This window comes from Canis lupus, chromosome 22, assembly GCF_003254725.2.
Source record: "Canis lupus dingo isolate Sandy chromosome 22, ASM325472v2, whole genome shotgun sequence".
NCBI classification, from domain to species: Eukaryota; Metazoa; Chordata; class Mammalia; order Carnivora; family Canidae; genus Canis; species Canis lupus.
In genome coordinates, this window is record NC_064264.1 from 42,821,929 (window position 1) to 42,848,248 (window position 26,320).

Here is a 26,320-nt window from a genome sequence, read left to right on the forward strand (position 1 = left end):
GCTGAAGGAAGACGCCTAACCAACTGAGCCACCCAGGTGCTCCTACCATTTATGTTTTGAAATCATTAGATACAATGATACTAAAGTTGCTCTTGGAATGTTTTTCTTAAGAGTGTAAACAACTAATTCGGTTGATATGTCAGAGAGAGATTTTTGTAAATATAAACCATAGTTAACCACCTAACTTTAATTTAGTAACAGTAAAGAAAGAAACATAGGTTAACGCTTAAGACTGAAAGCTTTGAATTTAGATCAACTTGAGTTCAGTTTTGTAATTTCTACTAACTAGGTGGGTGTCCTTGGGAAATTTACTTAGCTTTTCTGATTCTTGGTTTTCTCACCTGAAAAAATGGGAATCATATAGCATTTCACTCATAGAGATGATATGAAGTTTAACTTAATTGAAATAACATAATGTTTAAAACAGTAAATGCTCAATTAATGGCAGCTATTACTATACTTTTACTAATGAATAAGGGAAATTGAGGAAAATGCCCGTGTTCTTAAGCATAGAAAATGATAAATGTGGATTTGGTCTCCAATCATTCTAAATTCAGAGTCCATGTTCTCCAATCATCACAAGATTTATTGTATCTTATTTCTCATGGTAATTCCACTAGTATTTTGTAGACACAGACATTGAATACATAGTATAGCTTCATTAATTGACTAGTTATTTAATTAAAGAGAAATAGAAAAACATCCTATATGTAATAATGAGATTCATAGATTTTGTATATGTTTTACTTTGCTGTTTATAAATTGTGATATTAATCCTGCTATGAGTTTGTATGTAGAGCATATGTATATCATGGGATTTTTTGAAAGGCAACTTTTAAGGTTATAATAAAAATTGCTTTCTCAAACTATAATTGAAAGTTCCAGGAATATGTAATTTGAGAATCAAAACATGATTCTATATATTTAAGAGACTTCTTATAACAGTGTTTTATATTTCTGAGAATAGAATACAGCTTTGCAAATGATTTCCAAACTCTATGCATGTGTTTGGAAGCTGGCTGGCTCACTTCTACTTTAGATATTGGTCTATGCACAAAAAAATCATTAAGCAGACATCAGATAACATTTTTTTAACTTATTACCTCAGAGAAAGAGACACTAAATAATTAGAGAAGTGGTTCAGGGAGCCATTGGTTATTGGCAAGAATCCTTTGTAAGATTCAGGATATGTTAAGGTGGAAGAGACTGTTAGTGTTAAGATTAAATTAATATCTCCTTACAGATTTTATTATTTGTCTGAGGCATCATGCCTGGCATGAAAATAAACAAATATTACCTATTATTACTTACATTATTAATTGCAGATAGTTACATATTTTGAAAGATTCTATTTGTTTCCTAGAACTCCTGTAACAAATGACCACACATTGGATAGCTTAAAACAATAGAAACTTACTTTCTTACAGCTATAGAAGCCAGAAGTCCAAATCAAGGTGTGAGCAAGGTCGGTTCCTTCCAGATGCTTGGAGAGTGAACCTTTCCATTTTTCTCTACTAGCTACTGGTAGCTGTTGGTAGTTCTTTGGTGGTCATTGGCTTGCAGATTCATCACTCCTTTCTCTGCTTCCCTCTGCATATTGTCTTCTCCTTTGTGTTTGTCTTCTCTTCTTATTATAAATATATTGTTATTGAATATATGGTCCACCCCAGAAGCCAAGATGGCCTCATTATCAAAATCTTTAACTTAATTATATCTGCAAAGACTTTTTTCCCCCAGAGTCTCATTCACAGATTCTGGGTGGACATATCTTTTGGATATGTTCAACCTATTATAGGTTTATATAGTTCAACCTAACTGTTCAACCTATTATAGGCTTAAAAAATATGTTAATGTCTGTTTTGAATTTCTTAGCAAACTAGACCTAACTTTTGTATCTGGATAAGAATGACTTGGATCACTTACCGAAAATGGAAATTTCAGAGCTATTTCCCAGAGGTCTGATTGAGTAGCTGTAGGGCCACATATGTACCTGTTCAGGAAGCACTGACAATGAGTCTGATGTAGTTAAGCTTTAGGTACATTCTGAGAAACATAGTTAATAGCAGACTAATCCTAGGAAGAACAAAATAAAATATTAACCTAAAACTTTGCTTTGGTAAAACTTTGCCCCAGGTCCATATGACATCATTATATTGTAATACAAAATTGTCAGGGTTTTAAAAAGTTTTTAATTTTGAAAACTAATTACTCAACAGAAAGCTTAAGTGAGTATTCATCAAGATAAACAGTTTGGGGAGATGGTATTACAAGATCAATTGAAATATTTTTCTTCCAAATCTTATCCTGCAAAATAAATCTTAAAAGTATGTAACTGTAATTGGTAAGTGAGAGGCAAATGTATTAGAGCACAGATTTGAGACTGTGTCCACTTTAACTGTCTCCACTGACTGACTCCCTTCTTCATTGTTCTATTTCAGATTGGTGTTAGGATCTTTTTCAGGGCTAGCCCTGTACTGTAAGCACCCTATGTCACCTTTCCAGACTTAAAGTTCAAACTATCATAATTAAAGTCATTCAAAGTAACCTTGGAAATTTCATAATTTGGTCAGAATTGTTCAAGCTCCTGTGTGTGAGAGAGGCTTTGTGTGTGTGTGTGTGTGTGTGTGTGTATGTGTGTGTGTGTGTGTGTATGTGTGTGTGTGTGTGTGTATGGGTGGGTGTATGGTCATGTATTTTAAAAGTAAATATTTTTATCTTTTGTTTAGATGCTCTTTACTCTCAGTGCATTTCTAGGTCTCCCATTTGCTAATTGCAAATGGAGTTATAGTAGCTAACTAACTCCTTGCTTTTCAAAGTGTGCTTTGTAACCAGCTTGCCGTTAATTGAGCATTTACTGTTTTAAACATAATGTTATTTCAATTAAGTTAAACTTCATATCATCTCTATGAGTGAAATGCTGTATGATTCCCATTTTTTCAGGTGAGAAAACCAAGAATCAGAAAAGCTAAGTAAATTTCCCAAGGACACCCACCTAGTTAGTAGAAATTACAAAACTGAACTCAAGTTGATCTAAATTCAAAGCTTTCAGTCTTAAGCGTTAACCTATGTTTCTTTCTTTACTGTTACTAAATTAAAGTTAGGTGGTTAACTATGGTTTATATTTACAAAAATCTCTCTCTGACATATCAGCCGAATTAGTTGTTTACACTCTTAAGAAAAACATTCCAAGAGCAACTTTAGTATCATTGTATCTAATGATTTCAAAACATAAATGGTAGGAGCACCTGGGTGGCTCAGTTGGTTAGGCGTCTTCCTTCAGCTCAGGTCATGATCTGAGTCCTGGGATCAAGCCTGTTTTGAGCTTCCTGCTCACCGGGGAGTCTGCTTCTCCCTCTCCCTCTGCTCCTACCCTCCCCCCACTCATGCTCATTATCTCAGGTAAATGAATAAAATCTTTATAAAAAACACATAAATGGTAGATACCACCAGTTTTCAGAAAATTAACATTGTGAAATGTAATAGGAAGTCTGCTGGAGGGGCTTCTTGAAGAGGTATCCCTTCCTAAGATAAAAGAAGTGCTCCGAAGGAAACCATTTGTCCTGCCTTACCTGTGGGTGTAAGAGGATAAAACACCAGTTGCTGCAGCAGCCCCATTGTGACCATGCAGGGCCCAGCAGAAGCAGAAAGCCCACATGCTCAGGAGTCCAGGGAGAAAGGTGGAAGGCAGCGACTTCTCTGGTAAGTCCAGCACCACTTAGCTCTATTCCTGTAATAATGAAATAAGATGTCCCTATTGTTTATGCCACTAGCAGTTAGTTGGTTAACAACTCTGTTACCACTTGAATGATAAAAGCAATAGTTCAAACTTTCTCTAACACCTGTGCATTATTTAAGAAGAATAACTCCAGTTTGTCATTAAAATATAAATATTTAAAAATCAAAACTGTGACCTACTGTTTTCCCATAGTGGCTACACCAATTTACATTCTCACCAACAGTAAACAAGAATTCTTTTTTTTCCACATCTTCGCCAGCACTTGTTATTTCTTGTCATTTTGATAATAGCCATTCTGAAAGGTATAAAGTGATATCACATTGTAGTTTTGATTTTTATTTGCCTGATAAGTAGTGATATTGAACATTTTTTCATGTGTCTGTTGGCCAGCTATATGTCTCTTTTGGAAAAAGTCTCTCTGTATCCTTTATCCATCTTTTAATTAGTTTGTTTGCTTTTGATTATTGCCTTTTGTTGGCTTTTTGTTCTGTTGATGGTTTCCTTCACTGTGCAGAGCTTTTTAGTTTGATGTATTCCCATTTGTTTATTTTTGCTTTTGTTTTCCTTGCCTTTGGAGTTGGATCCAAAAAATCATTAAGACTAAGGTCAAAGAGCTTACTGACTATGTTTTCTTCTAGAGTTTTATGATTTCAAATATAACATTCAAGTCTTTAATCAATTATTTGAGATTTCTCTTGTTTCTTGAGGTAGGCCTGTATTTCTTTGAACTTCTCCCAAAATCATTTTGCTGCATCCCATATATATACATATATATGTGTGTGTGTATGTATATTTGAAATGTTATAGGTATATATAATATATAAATATATAATTTTATATACATATATAAAATATATACAAACATAAAAATTATATATGTGTGTGTGTGTGTGTATATATATGTATGTATGTATATGGAACATGTGATCTGATGTGTAATTTAAGGCCAGTGTTTCCATATTGATTTGCTGTCTGGATGATATATCCATTATAGTAAGTGAGGTGTTAAAATTTCCTACTACATTGTATTGCTGTCAATTTCTCCCTTTATGTATGTTAATACTTGCTTTATATATTTTGGTGATTTTATGTTGAGTCCATTTTTATAAATGTTATGTCTTATTATTAGATTGACTCTTTTACCATTATGTAGTATTCTTCTTTATCTTTTATTACAGTCTTTGTTTTAAGTTAAATTTTGTATGATAACACATTTAACTACACCCGCTTTCTTTTTGTCTCCATTTGCATGGAATATCTTTTCCATCCTTCATCTTCAGTCTATTGTGTCCTTATACCTGAAGCAAGTTTCTTGTAGAAAGTATGTAGGTTTATCTCATTTTTATTTTTATTTATTTATTTAAGTATTTAGTCATTTATTTATTTTAGAGACAGAGAGAGAGCATGTACATGCACGCACACACCAAGTGTATGTGGGGGTGGGGACAGAGGGATAGGGAAAGAGAGGGGGAGAATCTCAAGCAGAGTCTGCTGGCTGTGAGCCAGGGTCTCAAGACCCTGAGATCAAGAACTGAGCCAGAATCAAGAGTTATATGCTCAACCAGCTGAGTTCCCCAGGTGTCCTGATTTATCTCATTTTTAAAGCTATTTAGCCACTGTGTCTTTTGATTGGAGAATTTAGTTCATCTACATTTAAAGTCATTATTGGTAAGTATGTACTTATTGCTCTATTGTTAATTGTTTTCTGGCTATTTTTATAGTTCCTCTCAATTTGTTTCTTCTCTTTTTTTCTCTTGTGGTTTGATAATTTCCTTTAGTTATAGGTTTAGATTCATTTCTTATTTTCTTTGTGTATTTACTGTAAGTTTTTGCTTTGTGATCACCATGAGGTTCACACATATCATCCTGTGTGTTAATGGTCTACTTTAAGTTGTTGGAACTCAGATTTGAACACACAGAATCTGTATTTTAACAAATTATCCCCAAAGATTCCTGTGCTCATTAAAGTTTGAGAAGCTGAACAAACTTATGTAATGCTTCAAACAGTTCAGCAGTTGCTTTAAATATAGGAGACATTCCTTGCAACTGTCTTAAGGTAACCTTTCCCATGAGATTTCCAGAATTCAAACTGTTGAAATAATGTGTTACTCGAGGCTTCTGTACTAATCTTAAGAAATCTGTAAAAACTGGGATAAACTTATATTTTATGGAGAACAAAAACATACGTTACAATTTTTGGAACTACTTGAAATACCAAGACATGATCCTTAGTGGTTTGTAGCTAGTCACCTAGCAAGATTTATATACAAATATATATATTCATATTTATATACTATATATATATATATATATATATATATATATGAAGTCCTGAGTCATATGTCACATTGCTAGGAATAAATTAGAGCTATTATTGAATGATGGAATGCAGCTGTAGTATTTTACTACAGAATAAAGATAGATTATTTTTCAGAATTTTCCAAATATTTTGTCTTTAATATCGTGTAGATTTGTTAAAGATTAGTATAAACCAGATAGGTCACTAGTGTTTATCTTAAAATTAATTTTACATGGCAAGTCATGTATAGTATTTTATTTCTTCTTTAAGGCAAGATATATCCATGAAATTTTATAAAATGTAAAATACACACTGTAAACTCTGTTAAAGATTAATATAAGTGAAAACTGAGGCAGAATACAGAGAAAGTTAAGCAACAGACCAAAAAATAGTTAAACTATTGGACATAAAAGTGTCATTTTAAGTTATTGGGGGAAGAATTTGTTTAGTAATTGATATTAGGGCAGTAGGCTAAACATTTATGAAAAACTAGACTTTCTACATCTCGCATTATACCTTAAAATAATTTACTAATCAGTAATTCCAAACATTGCTTTTATTATCACTTGTAAGGAGACTTTTAAAATATATGTTTTTTTTTTTTAATTCACTCCTCCTCCCTAAAATTTTGATAACAGACACAATCTGTATCTCCTGATGAGAATGCATGTTCAAGAATCTAGGAAGAGGAAAGTTTTAAATGTAATAAAATAATGAAAGAATTAAATAAGAACTTAAGTGAATATATGTAAATAGGGTGATTAATCCCCATCAAAGGGAAATAATAAAAGATAAAATTCACAAAACATATATTGACGTATTGAACAATGTATTTGATAAGCCTTCTGAATTATAAAAATAATCATAAACAAAATCTTAAAATTGTGTCTGTTTATATCCATCCTGACAAATGGAAAGGTTTTTTTTTTTTTTTAAGATTTTATTTATTTATTCATGAGAGACACAGAGAGAGAGGCAGAGACATAGTCAGAGAAAGAAGTAGGCTCCTTGCAGAGAGCCTGATGTGGGACTCAATCTGTGAACCCAGGATCATGCCCTCAGCCAAAGGCAGATGCTCAACCGCGGAAGCCAACTAGGCATCCCAACAAATAGAAAGGTAACGGTTGTTCCTTACGTAGTTTATTTATGCATTTAAAAATTTTCATCCAGGGATGCCTGAATGGCTCAGGAATACTGAGCCTTTTTTGGAATGGAATACTCATGATCATGTTATTTTACCCACCCACCTATCTCACAAGGATTTTACTGTAATCTCCACTTGATATTTGAGAATATATGGTTTGAAGCAGTTACCCAAGCGGTTGTCCAACATTTACAATTAGTAAATGTTTGAACTTGAATTTGAGCCCAGTAATGTCTAATGTTAAAGTGTTTGAAATTCCTATAATGAATTTTCTCTAGGTTACTTTTTAATTAGCAATAATCGCACCTCGGATAAACCTCATTGGCTATGATACTGCCACTGCACAAAGCTCTAGGTTACTTTTTAGATCTTAGAGCCATCATCTGGGATTTCCAGATTCATCGATCACAGCTTTGAAATCATTTCACTTCCATTGTGGATGTGGTTTGATTAACCATTAGGAGGGATGAGCTTGGCATTCAGAATTCTGGGTCCCTCTGGAATTGACATTTAGAAAGAGATAAGTATCTTAGCCACATATAGTGTTAATTAGAAAAGTATATAACTCTCTAATTAGTTTCTATTATACATAAAGCCAATAGCCTATTAAAAAACACAATAATTGCCTCAGTGGTTACTTATGTTTTTCTAATTGATTCTTCTGTCTTATTTTCCTTGTCTATCTAATACTTAAGTCTGTATAAAACATCTCAAATTCTCATTTTACTTAGCTTTATTTTTAATGCTTCTGTTCTTTGCACTATGCACAAGCAACTATTTTATAAAATAGTGATGATTATTCTTGGACAATAAGTCAGAGTTTATTTCATATACAGAGTTAATATCAACTTTTAATTAATGATTAGTGTACAAGCATAATTAATGCCTTTTTCTGTACTTGGATAGAAACATTTTGATTTTAACTCTCTGTTGAATTGTCTCAAACGGAGAAAAAAATTAGAGCCTTTTCTCTTTTGTCCATTTGCAGTAAAGTGGGAAGAAGGCTGGGACCTCACCAGTAATAGAGAATGCCCAGCATTCTTTTTTTTTTTTTCTATTATTATTAACTTTTTATCTTGCCAACCAACAAAACAACTATGAAAATTTTATGTGTAAAAATATATATTTTACAATATAAAGTAGAATGAAGGGAATCCCTGGGTGCTCAGTGGTTTAGCGCCTGCCTTCAGCCCAGGACGTGGTCCTGGAGTCCCGGGATCAAGTCCCACATGGGGTTCCCTGCATGGGGTCTGCTTCTCCCTCTGCCTGTGTGTCTGCGTCTCTCTCTCTCTCTCTCTCTCTCTCTCTCTCTCTTTCTCTCTGTGTGTGTGTGTGTTTCTCATGAATAAATAAATAAAATATTAAAAAAAATAAAGTAGAATGAAATAATCTTGGATTAAAGGACAATTTTCTCAAGGAATTTTCTGTCTATGAGAAGTTCTTCGTAACCTTATAGAACAGAACAGAAATTTTACTTCTCAGTATTGGGCAACACCAGATTTAAATATTCAACTTACTTCAATTCTTATGGTATGCCCATTTTTTGGATCCATTTATCAATCTGGTGACCTGCATTCTCTCCTAGTTCTTTGTTTTATCACAGTTATTATGAAAAATCCAGAGTCACAAAGGTATGTTGGTGAAAATTGAAGCAACAGTCAATATAACTTCACTTAATTGAGACATTCTGACAGTAGTGAGAGGAGTTGAAGAAGAATGGCCTTCACTACTTCTTTAATTCTCCCATAATCTCCCAGATATTCTGGGAAGAAAGTGGATGCTGGCAAACCAGGTTAACTATAAAGAGGTGGGCTGAAGTTTATTTGACTTAGGTCCAGGGATACACAACTTAGTTCCTGGATTACAAGGTAGAGCTGTCAGGAGTTCATCTAAGAATGATGAGGTAGACTCTAGACTTGTTCTTTTTGTGGACTCACTTGGAAAACAGTGGTGGTAGTGCATTTGCCTGGGTGATGTTGAATCTATTTAAGAAGCTACTCTTAAAGAGCTTTATTATTGCACATTGTATATATACATTGATACAGATCATTTCTTGTCTCATCATTAGAACAATTCAGGGAAGATGCCTACCATCATGGGAATGCTTTTAGGTTATTTCCTGGAATCATCCATGCTAAAAAGTAATGAAGTGAGTATCTTTAAAGCTATTCAGTATTTTCATTCAAAAACATACTTAATGACTCATCACTATATGAAATGACTTTCAAGAACTCAAAAGCTATGGGCAAGCCCGGGTGGCTCAGAGATTTAGTGCCGCCTTCAGCCTGGGGCGTGATCCTGGAGACCTGGGATCGAGTCCCATGTCAGGCTCCCCGGATGGAGCCTGCTTCTCCCTCTGCCTGTGTCTCTGTCTCTCTCTGTGTCTCTCATGAATAAATAAATAAATAAATCTTAAAAAAAAAAGAACTCAAAAGCTAGCTGTATATTCAATAAAGACTTGATATTCTTTCCTCTCAGATATTTGAATATATAAAATTGTATACTGATACTGTTCTTCTAGTAGCATTATCAGAATAATTTCCTAGTTATATGTTAGAAAAACTAAAATCAGTTTATATTCTTGAACATTGAAAATAAGACTTGGTTACAGATAACCTCCTATGTAGATAAATGTGGCAAGAGTAAGATGAAATGGACTCAAACAAGAAAGCAAGTATTCCAATAAAAAATGAAAATTTGTCTTTCCTCAAAATTTTATTGTGTATATGTGTGTATGTATGTGTGCATATATGTTTTTATATCTATATATCTTTTCCCACTTTGTCACTATTTCTTGCCACTTAGTTTGTCATTTTTATCAAATAGAAATAGCAGGAAACTGATGAAAGTTGTCTCAAAAATTGCAAAAAAAAATGACACTATCTTCATGGCTAAATATTTACCTTATTTTTTAAATTTAGAAATTTAAAATTGGTAAATATAATGTAAGAAACATTCAAAAATATACATTTTGAGTACAGTTACAACTAAATTCTAATTTGTGATTTTGCTTTCTGGGGCTCATTTGAAGCTAAGTAGCTCAAGAATGCAAACTGGAAATATGGAGACTTGACTTCTAGTCTGTCATGAGCTATGTGACATCACATGAGTCACTTAAACTGTCTGGGCTTTAGTTTCCAAGGTATAAAATAGGATATTATTGAACTTTAACATACTTTGTAATTCTGACAGTCTACGAGGTAGAAGTAAACCAGAGCCAGGTGACTGAAACAATGACAAGTGCCAGAATCAGGTGATACATTAATGAATATACAGGAAACAAAGATGGTTTTCTGGAGTTTGATTCTACAAACCCTAGGGTTTGGCCAATTATTCAAGCCTTGAAATTAAAAGTCTCTTTCAGCAAGAAGTGAGAATAAATATGCAATCAGAAAACAGTTTATCAGAAATAAGAAGAATGTTAGAAAGCTATAGAGATGCCATACCGAGAGGAAGAATTGTCATATGTTCATGCCTACTACTATACAGCAAGCACTAATATCACTTTTGCCTCTCATTTGTCTTGAACAGAAAAGAATTTCTCTCAATACATGAATAAATTACCTGAGTTGTGAAGGTTAAGTAATTTGTCCAGTATCACATTAAATTATAACTTGGATTCTAGCCGTGTTTGTTTGTTTGTTTGTTTGTTTGTTTTTACCACTACTGACTGCTTATAGCAGTTATTGCCAAGCCTAGTTTGACCCTGGAGTTCTCTGGGTGCAGTTTATTTCATTTTTTAAAAGATTTTATTTATTTATTCATGAGAGACACAGAGAGAGGCAGAGACATAGGCGGAGAGCCTATGCAGAGCCTCCTCTGTAGGGAGCCTGATGCAGGACTCGATCCTGGAACCCCAGGATCACGCCCTGAGCCAAAGGCGTAGATGCCCAACCACTGAGCCACCTGAGAGTCTCTACGTGCAGGTTAAAAATACAGATTGCTAGGCATCGTCTTGAACTACTGGCATCAAAATTCTGGAATGCAGCTGTGGAATTGGTTTTGCTGGAGAGTTCTCCAAACAACTTTGCTGCCAGCCTTGTTTGAGAAAGATGGTAGTCCAAAGTCCCTGCAGAAAACAGGACTGAGGAACAGTAGCTAAATATACTGCAGTCTGTAATATGTGATTACTCAGGCAGGTTTTCTAAAGTTTTATTTTCTAGGAGTATTGTAATTCTATCTATCGCAAGCCCTATAGCCCTTCCTCCTCCAGCTGTTTTACTGCATTGAATTTGTTGGTAAGTATTCAAGAAGTACCCCCCCCCCCCGGCAAAAAATACCATTTCACTTTGTTTCTTTCTTGGAAGAAAGTCTCTTAAATTATAGTATAAAATAGTTTTTAACTGTAATCACATTTACTGAAATAAATGCAGTGTAAACCCCACATGAGTCAGATTCCGTTTGTCCCATGGATTTGAAGCTTCTTGCTAATTGATACTTTCAAAAGTCTTAGTACCACCCATTTAAAGATAGAGCACATTGAAATTGCATTTTTAAAAGAGCTATTTGCAACTGGAAAATAGGGATGTTGAGAATAACAGACCTATCCAAGAAAATACACTTGAGCTAGCTGAGAATTTTTTTTTCCAGAAGAGCACAACATTTTATATGCATGTTAAAACTATACTCACTGGCAGAAAAGTTCCTTTGACTAGGTGTATGATGCTTAATGCAATAGCCTGCAGCTTTTTTGTTCCTCTCTATATGTTAATTGGTCATTCCTTAAAAAGTCTTTTTTTTAGTTTTGATTAAATAGAATATGTATGATGCCAATTTGGTGGCTACAAAATGAGACAGCAGTGACTTTTTCCATTACTAATATTTTGAATAATGGGGCTATTTTCTTTAAGAGTATGCTTATAAGTGGCTATACATTTGAAAAACTATTTTTATACTATATCCATTATGGTTTTCATGCTTCCTAGCTGCCACATTACTTTCAGTGCCAAAAGCAGTTCTAAGAGACTAGAAGGAATGACAACTGAAACAGTGTTAAATAAGATGATTTAAATTTTTTTTTATTTTTATTTATTTATGATAGTCACAGAGAGAGAGAGAGGCGCAGAGACACAGGCAGAGGGAGAAGCAGGCTCCATGCACCAGAAGCCTGATGTTGGATTCGATCCCGGGTCTACCAGGATCGCGCCCTGGGCCAAAGGCAGGCGCCAAACCGCTGCGCCACCCAGGGATCCCAAGATGATTTAAATGTCAATAATTGAATAATTGATGCCACATTTATTCAGTATAAAAACTGATAATGTAAAAATGTCAGTGAAGAAGTAGATATGTCCTGAATTTTGTCATTCAATAATAACATAGGCAAAGTCAGAAGCTAAAAATAGATAGGGAAAAGTATAAGAAACAGAAAGAACTAAAACTACTTAAAATAAGCAAATTTGGGAAAAAGTGCTTCTTGTCTCCGTCAGGTTCCCAGGGGGTAACAGCACTGAGTATGGAGATTTTTGAGGCAACTTTTCAGTTTACAAAGGTGGGTGCCAAATTCAAGGCACCCCCGGATTGCCAAGGCCCTCAGGAATTAGCAATACTGAGAAGACATTACACCTCTGAGTGCATGGTAAAGAGATGTCTTACTGGAGCCTGCTGAGGGCTAGAGTGGGGGTGGGGTGGAAAGGGACCCCTTCTGTTAGAAACCACTGCCATAATGATACATAGCCAGGCCAGAGTATCACAGAAGCCAAGACTAAGCGGAATCTTGCCATTAACTTCCATGGGCAAACTCAACAGGAAGCCACCAAACTCAAAGTTCTAAATGTCTTGAATTTACATATAACTTCCAATGTCACACTTTGCAGATTCACAGTTGATTGCTTTCAGCTTTCAACCTCTTGCATCTGCAGTGGGTTTTTTTTTTTTTTTTTTTTTTTTTTTTGGTTTTGTTTTGTTTTAATTTGCTTGTGAAAAGACCTATTCTGTGTTTTCCTCCTTTTCTTGGGTCTGAATCTTTGCATAGATTCTGTATTACAGGTCCTCTCCTGCCCACCTCCCTCCCTCCCCACCGCCTCGCAGAGGGGCTCTCCTACCCAGGCTTCAGTTTCCCAGAAAATAATGTGATCCTTGGTTCTTATCTCTCTTGGCACTATTTGGATTCTTTTGTTAGAAGCTGACTGAAGGGTTGGTTGATGTGATCTTTCTTTTAGTCACTTAGCTGTCAGATAAGGGTTGTGGAAGTAGTTGGATCCTTGGGCAATTAAACTTACGCAAAGATCTACTTGAATTAGAAGCTGTGCTTCTTACTACTCCTTTACACCCACAGGCTAGGCTGTGCCTTGGCCATTTTGGAAAGAAGTCCCCTTGGAGAAAAGCCCCGGGGCTTATAGACTTTGTCTTTTGTAAGCTGCTAATACATTTTTCTACTTCCCTGGCTGCTGTTGATGCTTCCGTGTGCACAGCTGACTTCTCATTTACTGTTTTCTCTTTTTCTTCCTCTTATCCTCCATGTACTGTGCCAGAAACTTTCAGATTGTCTGTTCTCTTAGACTCCTTACTATGACAAACTTCTGTTATCATTATGAAACTATGTCCAAAAGAAAAAAAAAAAACCACCTAAACAAACAACCCCTAACCGACTGATTTAAATCAATGCTCTAAAATGGGCACTTCATGTCTTTTCCATGAACTCATGACACCTTGAACCCTTATATCAACATCTTGGAGGCTACATGTGGTGGGTTAACATGTGTCCACAAATTCTTTGACACTTCTTTCAAAAGTTGGAACTTAATCCTCTTCCCCTGGAGTATGAGCTGGATTTAGTGATTTGTTTCTAAAAAATAAAATGAGGCAGAAATGATAGTATCTGATTTCTGTGTTTAGATCAAAGACAATGTGGCTTTAGCCTTTCTCCCTCCCTCCCTCTCTCTCTCTCTCTATCTCTCTCGCCTTGGATCATTTACTCTGGGATAAGCCAGCTGCCATGTTACAAGGATGCTTAAGCAGGCCTCAAGGAGAGGTCCCTGTAGCAAGTGACAAGCCTTCTGTTACAGCAGTAAGAAACTGAGGCTGACTTCCAGTCACCATGTGAGTGAACCTTTTTGGAAGCAGATCATCTAGTCCAATCAAGCCTTCAAATGACAGCGGCCCTGGCTAGCATTTTAACTGCAGCCTCATGAGACACCATGAACCAGAACCACTTAGCTAAACTACTCCCAAATTCTTGATCCATCAACATTGTGAGATAATAAATATCTGTTGTTTCAGACTAAGAAAACGGAGACATTTTTTATGCAGTACCAGATTAGTAATACACTGAATGTTTTTTGTTTGTTTTGTTTTCCCCAAATTTACTACTCCCATTGTCATTTCATTACCTTCTCTCGACAGAATTGTTACTCATTTCTCAGGACTGTCTTCCTGGAAGAGAAGTTTGGTTCAGATTTCATCACTTGCCTCAAAGATGTTAGTGTGGATTTAACACAGTTCCTACTATATTTTAGGATGATGAAATTTTCTAATTCCCTTTCTTTTTATCCTTTGTTTCTAGAAGGAAAAGTATAGTCTGGTTTTGAGTCTTATACTTCTTTATGTCCTATGCTAATGCTGGATTTCCACTTTTAAAATGTTTCCTAAATTAAGTAATTAATAAATTTGCATTTTGAAGTCTTACTTTTGTAAATAAACAAAACAAAAAAGTTCTCATCTCCTTTTGTAAGTCTCTTAAGATCTTAGGAAGGTCTATGACATTTGCCATTCACTCTCATACCTGTGATTCAACCACATGCTGTGTCTTTGGCCCAGAATTCCTCTCAGCTTAACACTTGCTTTTTTAAAACTTAGCTTGTGTCATCTTATTTATCTGTTCATCATGTCATTTCCCATCCCCTTATTCTTTTGGATGATGATATCATTCTGTACTTTTATTTGCTAATTTGTAAGAGCCTCAGAATTAGAGCACTATAATGCTTTCAAGGTACTTCTTTGGTGATAAGTTTGTGTCATACAAGAGACATAATTTTTCAATTAATGCATTTTAGCATAATTATTTTTTTAAATTTTTATTTATTTATGATAGTCACACACACAGAGAGAGAGAGGCAGAGACACAGGCAGAGGGAGAAGCAGGCTCCATGCACCGGGAGCCCGACATGGGATTCGATCCCGGGTCTCCTGGATCGCGCTCTGGGCCAAAGGCAGGCGCCAAACCGCTGTGCCACCCAGGGATCCCCATTTTAGCATAATTAATCTCAATACTTAAGGTTCATGCTTTAAAACTTTTCAGGGCAGAATGTATATAACCAAATAGATTAAAGACCATTCCCCTCTAGAAAATATATAGAAGTAAAAACAGTTACTTTTTCTCAAGGGAAATTTTTACAGCCTTTCCTAGTCTTTGGGAATTTTTTTTTTTCCTTTGGCTTTTATACATGAGATCTAGCCACAGGTATTTTGGCTTTTCTCTTACCTCAAATCTCCTTCTCCACTCTATGCTCTCACCCTCCCCTCTTCCTACTCCCTGACAAGAATGCAGTCATTCTTGTTCTTATAGTCAGAAGCTTGTGAAGGTCTTTTTGCTCTACCTGTATCCATTAATTTATTATATCTGTGAGATGTGTGTGTTCAGATTTTACTATGTAGTATGTGTAATGTCTGTGTGCTCTTAAAAGAGATTTTTAGAGAAAATAGGGTGTAGATACGTAACTAGAGTGAAACACATATAACACCATCTTGGCCCTCTTGGTGTTGGCTCTGGGAACTTGGATTGTTACTGTGGTTTCTACATTTTGTTTTTCACTCTGAATCTGACTTTCTGCCAGGACTGACTCATCTCCCTTCCATCTTAGATCTTGATTCATCTTAGATCTTACTGTGGTCTCTCTGACTTTACTTATAATGTTGGATTGGTGTACAGGTCTCTTTTACAGCTTTTGCTATTGCTTGTGTCATAACTAATTTCTGTGGAGGGTATATATTCATTCACATATTTTATAATTGCATATTTATTTGCAGCGTTAGTCCACTTTTATTTAAAATGTTTATAATTTCAATTCTGCACAGTTTGTGAGGCTATTGTGCTCTAAAATGATTACATTATCTGTAGAATATTGACAATTTCAATATGACAACCTCTCAATAACTAGCTTAATATGAAGAAAAATTTAAAATCTCATACACGTGTGTGCATGCACGTACTTCCCAACAAACATACACGAGGGACTGGATGAATTAGACTAATCTTTACTGAGAAGAATTAGCAAATCTCAAAAACCTACACAAGCATTTGCTTGAAGGCATCAGAGAAGTAGCATGTAAATAATTATAGGGCCAAATTCCAAGAGAAAAATGAAACCCATAATGATAAGCTTGGCTTACAGAGGCTTTTCCCCTGTGTGTCCAGATTTTGGAAGAGGCAATTGAGAGGCAGAGATTTTGACAGATTCACAGTGCTAGGAGAACAAAAGTTGGAAGTTAGGACTTGCCAAGGCAGGCGTTTGGACTCCAAAGTCTATACTCTAGGAATAAGCTTATAGCAGAAAATATTGTCCCTTAAAAGGTTGTAAACCAAGCATTGAGTAATCTCAATTTCTGATTATATGAAGGTGATATAGGCTTCCCATAGTCTTAGAAAACTCCAAAAATCAAAAGAAAGTATTCTTGGCAGAAAGATAATGTTATCTGAGGCTCCAAATTATGTCTTTAATATTCCAAATAAAATATTTGGCACTGAAACAAAAACAGTTATACGAGAAGACAGAGAAACAGGATAGAACACCAAAGAAACAGGTTCACAGAACTTTCAGATAATGACTATATCAAACACAGACGTATGGAAAAAATGATGTGTCTGATTTTCAGGAAAACGGCAGGAAAGATTCAAATTCTAGGCAGAAGCATGTGGAATGTAAAAAAGAAACAGATGAGGGATTTCATTTCATTTCATTTATTTATTTATTTTTATAAATAGGAAATTTTAGACTGAAAAATAAAATAACCAAATGAAGACTGATGGATGAGTTTAACAGCTGATTTGAGGAAGCTGAAGGAGTTAGTACATTGTAATATCTGTTAAAACAAAATACTCAGATAAAAGGATCGGAAATATAAAATGTCTAGTAGGAATCTTGAGAGAGAGCAGAGAGAAAGGGTAGAAACAATACACAAAAGGCCAAGAGTTGAGAAATTTTGCCAAAGGATGAGAAACATCAGAGTATAAATGAACCCCAAGTGTAATAAGTAAAAAGAAAATCATATCTAGCCTATCAGAGTAAAAATGATGAAAACCAAAGACAAAGAAATAAAGTCCTAAAAATGGCCAAGGGAAACCATTTAGAACATTTAAGGGGGCAGAGATAAGATCACCAGTTAGCCAGATGTCAGCAGAAAAAGATAGAAACCAGTAGACAATGAAATGTTAATGGAATAAGTGAAAATAACTATAAACCTAGAATTCTATACACACCAAAAATATCCCCCAAGATGAAACATTGCTGTATTTTTTAGACAAGTAAGAGACATTGTCATCAGTAAACTTGACGTCAAAAATAGGTCAGTTCTTTAGGCAGAAAGAAAAATGATCACCTATAGAAACTAAGAAATGGAAGAAGAACTGAGGCACCATAAAAACCTTAAGTATATGGATAAATTTAAAATAATACTTTGTAGAAAAATATCATAGCAGGCCTGATACTGCAATTTTTAGTACTGCTTGCAAGACTGGCCTCTGGCTGGCCTCTGGGAACTTGGCTGGTAACTAACTGATATAAAACTTTCTGAAATTATAACGGTTCACTATTCCTAGGATATTTGTACAAACCACGCAGTTTATGCTGAATATCTCATTTCCTTAAAAGAGATTAGAAATTTGGCACCAGCTCAGCAGAGGGTGCTTATGTGATCAGCTCTTAAGAAGCCAATCAAAACAGCCCCATTACAAAGTTTGGGCAGAGTCTCCAGTGGCTTTCCCTAAGTAGACAATGCTCACATGTTGCTGCAATTTTATTGTTGAGGGAAAAGTATACTCTATGTAACAATCTCTTTTTTTAAAAATTTATTTATTTATTCATGAGAGACACAGAGAGAGAGGCACAGACATGGGCAGAGGGAGAAGCAGGCTCCATGCAGGGAGCCTAATGTGGGACTGGATTCCAGGTCTCCAAGATCACACCCTGGGCTGAAGGCGGCGCTAAACCGCTGAACCACCCGGGCTGCCCCTATGTAACAATGTCTTATGGAAGGGAGAAGAGTCTAAGGAAATCTGCACATGAATTCCTTCAGATCCTGCCTGCTTCTTTTACATTATAATCCAGATGCATGTACTTATTACATAGACCTTATAAATCTTTGCTGTGAGTACAAACTATATGCTGAGTCCCTGTGTGCTTTTAGTTAATCTCCATATGTAAGGGTGATCCTGGGGACTCCTGACACAAACACCATCTATTACAGTAATAGTGAAAATGCCCTGTGGGGTTTAAAACATATATAGTACTAAAATATACAATAGTAGCATCTAAGGAATGATTAGTAGCATCTAAGAAAGACATAGAAGCATTCTGGGATCATTTACTATTTAGAAAAGGATAATATTGTCTTCAGATTAGACTTCTCTAGGTCAAGAATGCCTATTTGAAGTTTTAGGATAACAACTAAAAGGATAATAAAAGAATGAGTAACTACCAAGAAAATATAAGGAAAATGGCATAGTAAAAAAACAATCAATAAAAAATGTCAGGTATGAAAGGAAATAAAACATAAGAAAGGTAGAACAAGCAGCTAATAATAAATTCAACTAAAGTCACGTATCTCATAAGTGAGTTAATGTTAAATACATTAAGTACTCAAAATAAAAGTCACGGATGTAAGACTGGAAAAGAAAACTAAATATATGCTGCTTATAAGAGACAACCTAAAATGAAAGAATCTAGAAAAATTAACAAGTAAAAAGGATAGAAAAAGTATATAATGCAAAGACCTAAAAATAAACAAATAAAACTAATGAAAACATAAAGCACACCAACCCATCACAGTATGGCAATATTAATATTTGAAAAGTCTTTAAGGCATAAAGCATTACTAAAACCAAAAAGGAACATGTTACAGTGATTGAATTGAATTTCAATTTACAGTGAAGAACAGTGTTGGATTTGTAGACACTCATTGGCATAGTTTTTTAAAAATATGAAACAAAAGCAACTTCTTGAAGAGATGAAAATAAATTAGTAAGAATACAGTAAACTTAAATGATGTGATTAACAATTTGGAAGATATACCTAAGACATTGCTCACAACTTTATAATATGGCATTCATTTAAAGTGCACACAGGCATTTATAAAATGTGACCATATTCTGGACTCTAACATGAGTTTGAACAAAATTAAAAAGATTATTTTCTTCACTAAAGAATTAAATCAGAATAAATAATATTGTGATAGCATAAAAGTCCCTTAGGTTTGGAAATTAAAATATACTTTTAGGTAGGGAAAATATTTTTAATTGAATAATAAAGGAAAAGAGAAAATATCAAATATTTTGGATGCAGAGGAGAATTCAGAGTGATAAATGAATTTCTTACAAGTAAAGAAAAATGGAAAATCAATGATTTTGTCCATCTCCAATAAAATAGAAGAAAATAAATAATGGTAACAACAGAAAAAATAAAAAGCAAAATAGAAAATAACCAAAATAAAGAGCTAGTATTTGACAACTCTAATAAAAATAACACCCTCCTTTCCCCCAGCTACACTGAGCACAGAAAGACCAGAAATTAAACAATTTACTCAGGAGAGAAATAAGGGATATATATACATATGGTCATAATACACAAAAACTAGGTAGTGTTTTCAGTAATCTAAGTTTGATTTCCCACCAGAAAATCATGCAATATAATTTCTCACTTTAAGAGACCAAAGAGGGGGAAAAAAATCACAGGATCATCTTTATACATGCAGAAGTGGGTTTGATAATATTTAACATACATTAATGGTAAAAGTAGTATCTATAAATAGAACTGAATTTGATAAAGGTATAGAGAAAACCTTATGGCAAGCATCACACTTAGTAATAAAATGCTGATAATGTTTCTCCTACATTCCAAAGGCTACAGTGAATGGCAATATGAAGTTAAACATATGCAATAATATTAATATATGCTGTTTGAGTCAGAATAACAGTATTTGGGGCAGAAAGAGGGTTTATATCAGGAGGTCATAAATAGAGCTTCTGGGATTCTGGTAACACTCTTTCTATGAGTGCTAATGCTGGGCTGTACACTATTGTGTATGAGTTGTATATGTATACATATATATATTTATATTTATATGTGTGTGTATATATATATATGTGTGTGTGTATATATACATACACACATTTTTTTTTGAGAGAGAGAGAGAAAGGCGAAGAGAGCATGCACACACAAGTGAGATGGAGAGAGGTAGAAGGAGAAGGGGAGAGAGAGAATATTAAGCAGGCTCTTTTCCTAGCACAGAGCTCAGTGACTCAAGACTTGATCTCAGGACCCTGAGATCATGACCTGAGCCAAAACCAAGAGTCAGATGCTTAACAGACTGAAGCACTCAGGCACCCCTGTATGTGTTATATTTTTGAAAGTTAAAGAGACCACATACAGAATTCAGAGTTGAGCTCTGTCTATTCATTTCTCTATATATTCTGAGGTTATTATTTCTTTTAAATATTTTTAATATTTATTATTTTTATTTAAAGATTACTTTGAAAAAATAAAGATTACTTTGTCATATTAATATGTTAGAACATGAAAACCTAAAGTAAATTTTGAAAAAAAAAGTTATATTCTTCTTTAAAAAAATCTTATCCAAGATTGCTTCTATTGTCTTTCTTTCAAGCTTAAATTAATTGTGTGGTTCTGTTTTAAATGTGATAGACAAACTGTTTCCTGGCTTATAATAGAGCCTACTTTTATTTAGACATGACTTTTGATCAGTTTGATGTCTTTTAAAGGAGATATTTGGTAGATACATAATCTTACGAATAAAAATGGAAATGAATTCAAGGGAACACAGTAGGCATATTAGCTATGTAGAAAGAAACTCTGATAGCACCAACTATTTTTGCACTTTGAGTGCAAAACTGGTGTCTCAAATAGTGACATGCTGAAATCATAGAGGTCTCAGAAATTTACAATATGTTTCAACATAATTTTCACAAGAGATTTGATTTCAAGCTTCTGCAATAATGTCTGCTTACTGGTAACTCATTGTTCTACTAAACAACTCCAATTTCTTGTCTTCCTTAATATTTTAAGATGGTCTGTTGATGTGTTCATAACTAAAAAGGTTGGCAATTAACATTTTAGGCCCCTATAGTGTTATTTGAAAGTGAAATGAGTTATTTACAGATAGACCTTGCTTCAGGGTCATTTAATACACAAAGTATAAATATACAACAAAACTGAGGATCACTTTTTTGAGTGTCTTCTCATACACAGTAGAGTTTCTTAGCATCTGCTTAAAATGTCTAATTGTGCATTTTTTCAAGAGCATATTTATGCCTAAAACAATAATAGTACAATAAACAGCAATAGTAAGGCACATTTGGATTGATCTCATTAAAACATTAGAGATCATTTGAAAATTATCTCTATAAAACACCTTCTTGGAGTGCCTGAGTGGCTTAGTAGGTTAAATGTCTGATTTTTGATTTTGACTAAGGTCATAATCTCAGGATTGTGGAATCAAACCCCACATCTGCTCTGTACGCATCCTTCCTTTCTTTCTTTCTTCCTTCTTTTTCTTTTTCTTTTTCTCTTTTTTTTCTTTCTTTCTTTTTCTTTCTTTTCTTTCTTTCTTTCTTTCTTTCTTTCTTTCTTTCTTTCTTTCTTTCTTTCTTTCTTTCTTTCTTTCTTTCCTTCCTTCCTTCCTTCCTTCCTTCCTTCCTTCCTTCCTTCCTTCCTTCCTTCCTTTCTTCTCTTTCTTCTTTTCTTCTCTTTCTTCTTTTCTTTCTTTCTTTTTCTTTCTTTCTTTTTAAGATTTTATTTATTTATTTATGAGAGACACAGAAAGAGAAGCAGAGACATGGGCAGAGGGAGAAGTGGGTTCCTCGCAGGAAGCCCGATGTGAGACTGGATCCCCAGACCCGGGATCAAGACCCGAGCCGAAGGCAGATGCTCAACTGCTGAGCCACCCAGGCGTCCCTCATCTTAAAACATCTTTAAAAACAAAAACAAAAAACAGAAAACAAAACCCCGCCAAATCCCCATCTTCTTATTTAAGAAAATAAACAGCACATCAAAATAGTTTGTCTGAGGGACTGTCCTTTGTATTCAACCTCCAAATCAGTCTCCCTTGCTTCCTTCCTTCCTTCTTCCCACATTTAGTCATTCAGCAGATACTTCTCTTGTGGCTTCTTCCTTATCTGCCTCTTTTATGAAACATTTTATAGACTCTTATAGCACTCACTTATCTTCCTACTTTAATCATGATATCACTTGCTTTTTGAAATGTCATCATTTTATTATTTGATTATTTTTTATGAAGGTTTTTTTTTTCCTAATGAGATGATAAATTTCTGAAAGCAGGACCTCCTTTTTCTTGTTTTCTCACATGTCAAGGAACACAGACTACACTCAAGGCTTCATCAAATAGAGTTGTATGGCTAAATATTGAAGCTTGTATGAGTTAAGTCCAACACTTTTGGGAGATTACTGTTTACACAATTTCTCCTGCATTGTGTATTATCCTTGCCATATTGCTATTAAAGTAATGAGATTTCTGGTTCAGTGCTCACAATATGGAACCTCACAATAGGAAATTGTAAAGAACAGCTTCAAATCAGCTTCAATACTGGTTGCACATTCAAACCAATACAGATATACTCTGGTGCCTTACACAGCATGTATTTGCAAGGCTAATCCACTGGTGGATACTAATAACACTGGTGTAATCTTCCTTTTATTGAGAGATGGAGAAACATCTCATCCAGCAGTGCCTTGCATTTCTAGAGTGGCTAGTGCTAATCATGCATCAAAAATCCACTCTTACAGCCATGGTAAATATTCTTACACTTCACATTTGATGTGATCTTTAAGGATTAACTTTCTCACTTTTGACATGTCAGCCTGGCTATGTGTAGGAATATAGGATTGTTCTGAAGGGCATACTAGTTAAGAACAAGTTTCTGGAGTCACACTGTTCAATATTGACTGTGGCCTTAGGAAAGTTTCTTAACTTCTCTGAGTCTCATTTTCCATCTCTAAATGGAGATAATGATAGTGCCTTTTTTAGTGGGAGAGTTGGGACAAATTGAGATGATAACCTTATGCAGTTTCCTTCTCCCTCCACAGGACAGGTACATATGTACTCCTATACCGTGCAGAAAGAGAAAATAGGTGAGAACGCTCTAACTTTTAAAATTCTGCCTTTGGGTGGCTGAGTGGCTCAGTTGGTAAGCGTCCAACTCTTGATTCCGGCTCAGGTCATGGTCTCAGGGGCATGCACTCAGTGTAGAGTCTGCTTGGGATTCTCCAGCTCCCTCTGGCCCTCCCCACTGCATACACTCTCTTTTTCTCTCCAAAATAAATAAATAAATCTAAAAAAAATTCTTTCTCAAAAATGTGAATTTATGATGTGAATCTTCACCCATTCTTTCTTCCTTCATTTCACCTCCAAACATGAGGATGCCTCTTCCTTCACAAGTCAAAAGCTCGACCTGTACTTGTGATCTCTTCCCCTTAGCATTCATCACCTTCTTGTATTCTCCATCCCTCGTTTTGCTGTATTTTCAATTTCTCTTCTTCCACTTTGTCTCTTTTCAGCCTCCAAAATATGTTTGACATTGCATTGACCTCTGACAGCCATTTAAACTGCTGCTTCATTGTTTCATCCCCTTTCCACCAAACCTAGAACAATTTTACTCTCTATGGGTTTTATCAACTTTTCCACTAGTTAATACATTAATATTAATAATACAAATTTATTATAGATGGGATGAATAGACATTTTTTTCATTACCTCTTCAGCTCACCAGTCTGTTTTCTATGCCCTCTTTACTGAACTGGCCCCATCAGAGATCACTGGTGACCATTAGGGGATCCTATTTTCCAGCTGGCTGACTTCTGTGCAGTGTTTGATCCTTGACCATCTCTCCCTATGGAGAGATAGGGAGACTATTGATAGCTCCTCAGTGGCTTCTTTCTCAATTTTAGTTTTTATAATAGCACTTTTCCAATCCTCCTACCTTTTTAAAAGTTACTTCTTGTGACTCTTATTTCTCCTCTTTAATTGTGTTTTATATTTTCAGGGTTTTATCTTTATCTTTCTTGGTCTTTATGTTCTCTCTTTCTCTTTCTCTCAGTAGTGTCTTGTAATTATAAACTTTTACCACTTACCAATGTACCAGTGATTTTACAGTCTCTATTTCTAGATCAGATCATCTATATGCAGCTCCAAATGCAACATAAAAGCAGGCCACTGTATGTCCCATAAGTACCTCAAAATAAGCATCCCCAAGATGTCAGATCCATCTTTTTCCCTCCATTCTACTGCTCTAGACCAGGCCTTCATCCTCTCTCATTTGGACCATTGCAGTCATCTCTAAGTTAATCTCACTATTTCACATAGTGAGAAGGGCTAATAAGGAAAGGCCTGTAAATGCATGACTGATAATTCCTTTACAATTTCTCTATTGTGCAGAAAGTTACTGGCTAGTACAAATTTTCAAGGAGACCAGAGTATAATTTCAGTCCCTTTCTCTTACACTCAGCTTCATTATCTTGGATTCATTGAAGTTTGTAAGCTGCTTTACACACTGCTTTACACACATCTATATGTCAGATCCAGGCATATAGAGGCCTTGTGGCTAGGAATATTGTATTAGGCACTTTATGTAAGTTGAAGTTTTAAGTCAGTATTTCATGATTAAATTCCAAGATGTGAAGATCCAAATTATTTCTTCAATGAATATTAGAAATATTTCTATATTTTTCCTTGCTAAGTTTTATGACAGTTCATGAACATCCTCTGTGGAGAGGTTATGTGAAATATTCTTCAGTTCTTGGGGTCTAATAATTTAGTTATTTTGTGATATAAATTATATTAAAATTTTTTAAACTTCATTTTTAAAAGTATTATATGAGATGCTCTTGAATTTGTGTAATTTATGTATACCTTACTAATTTCAATATTTTGTCTAGTAAACATATATATTTGACCCTTAATATCTCAAACTACTATTTATTTATGTGAGTCATGGATGCATTTAGAAAAGGAGAAGAAAAATCACTGATTAGAAACTTGGATTATCAAATAAATATAAAATGTCAAGTAATATTTCTGAAATATTTGAAAATATTTCATTTACTATTTTTCCTATTATAGATATCTCTAGAAATGTGTATTGATTAGAAAGTCTTGGAGTTGTTCTTATCTTAGTCCATCTGGGCCGCAAGAAGAACTATTAAAGACTAGGCAGCTTATAAACAACAGGAATTTATTTCTCACAGTTCTTGAGGCTGGTAAGTCCAAGATCAAGGTATTCGCAGACCCTGTGTCATGTGTGAGACCACTTTCTGGTCATAAATGGTGCCTTATGTTTTCACATGGTGGAAGTGGCTAGAGATTTCTCTGGGACCTCTTTTATAAGGGCCCTCATCTTACTCATGATGGCTCTGCCCTAATGCTGTAATCATTTCCCAAAAGCTTCCCCTTCAGATATTACTACATTGGGGATTACGTTTCAACATATGAATTTGGGGGGGGGCTCAAACATTCAGACCACAGTAATTTTTCTTAAAACATTTGATTATTCATTTATTAACAATTTATATATCTAACTGAAAAATGAGGGTATATAGCATGTTTTCTATATTTTATCTTAAGGAAATGAATGTTCATGGCTGTATAGTTTTTGTTTCCTTATGTCACAGCATAAGGATGTAACATGGGGATGTAACATAAGGATGTAACATAACCCAATGTAACATGGTTATTTGGGTTCCATTCACCTACCATTTTTAAGCATAGAGTTTATCATGGTATATTATCCTGTCCTCTCTATAGTGTTTTCACAAATTTAATAGCAGTCCTCCATAGTAAATTAACTAAAAATTATTGTTTTCTAAAGAACAGTGAAATTTTAGAATGAAAATGCTGTTTGTCAGCATTTCTATGCTATTTGCAAGAAGACATGTATTTATTTATAAAATAATTATAATCA

The 26,320-nt window shown here is 34.7% G+C and overlaps 1 protein-coding gene and 1 pseudogene across 5 annotated transcripts in view; one reads left to right on the forward strand and one right to left on the reverse strand.

Annotated features, from left to right (window-relative positions):
• The window catches only part of GPC5 (glypican 5), a 1,341,373-nt gene that overhangs the window by 141,282 nt on the left and 1,173,771 nt on the right, over positions 1-26,320 (forward strand). The window lies entirely within an intron of this gene.
• Positions 7,413-7,530, reverse strand: LOC112656161 (U4 spliceosomal RNA; annotated as a pseudogene).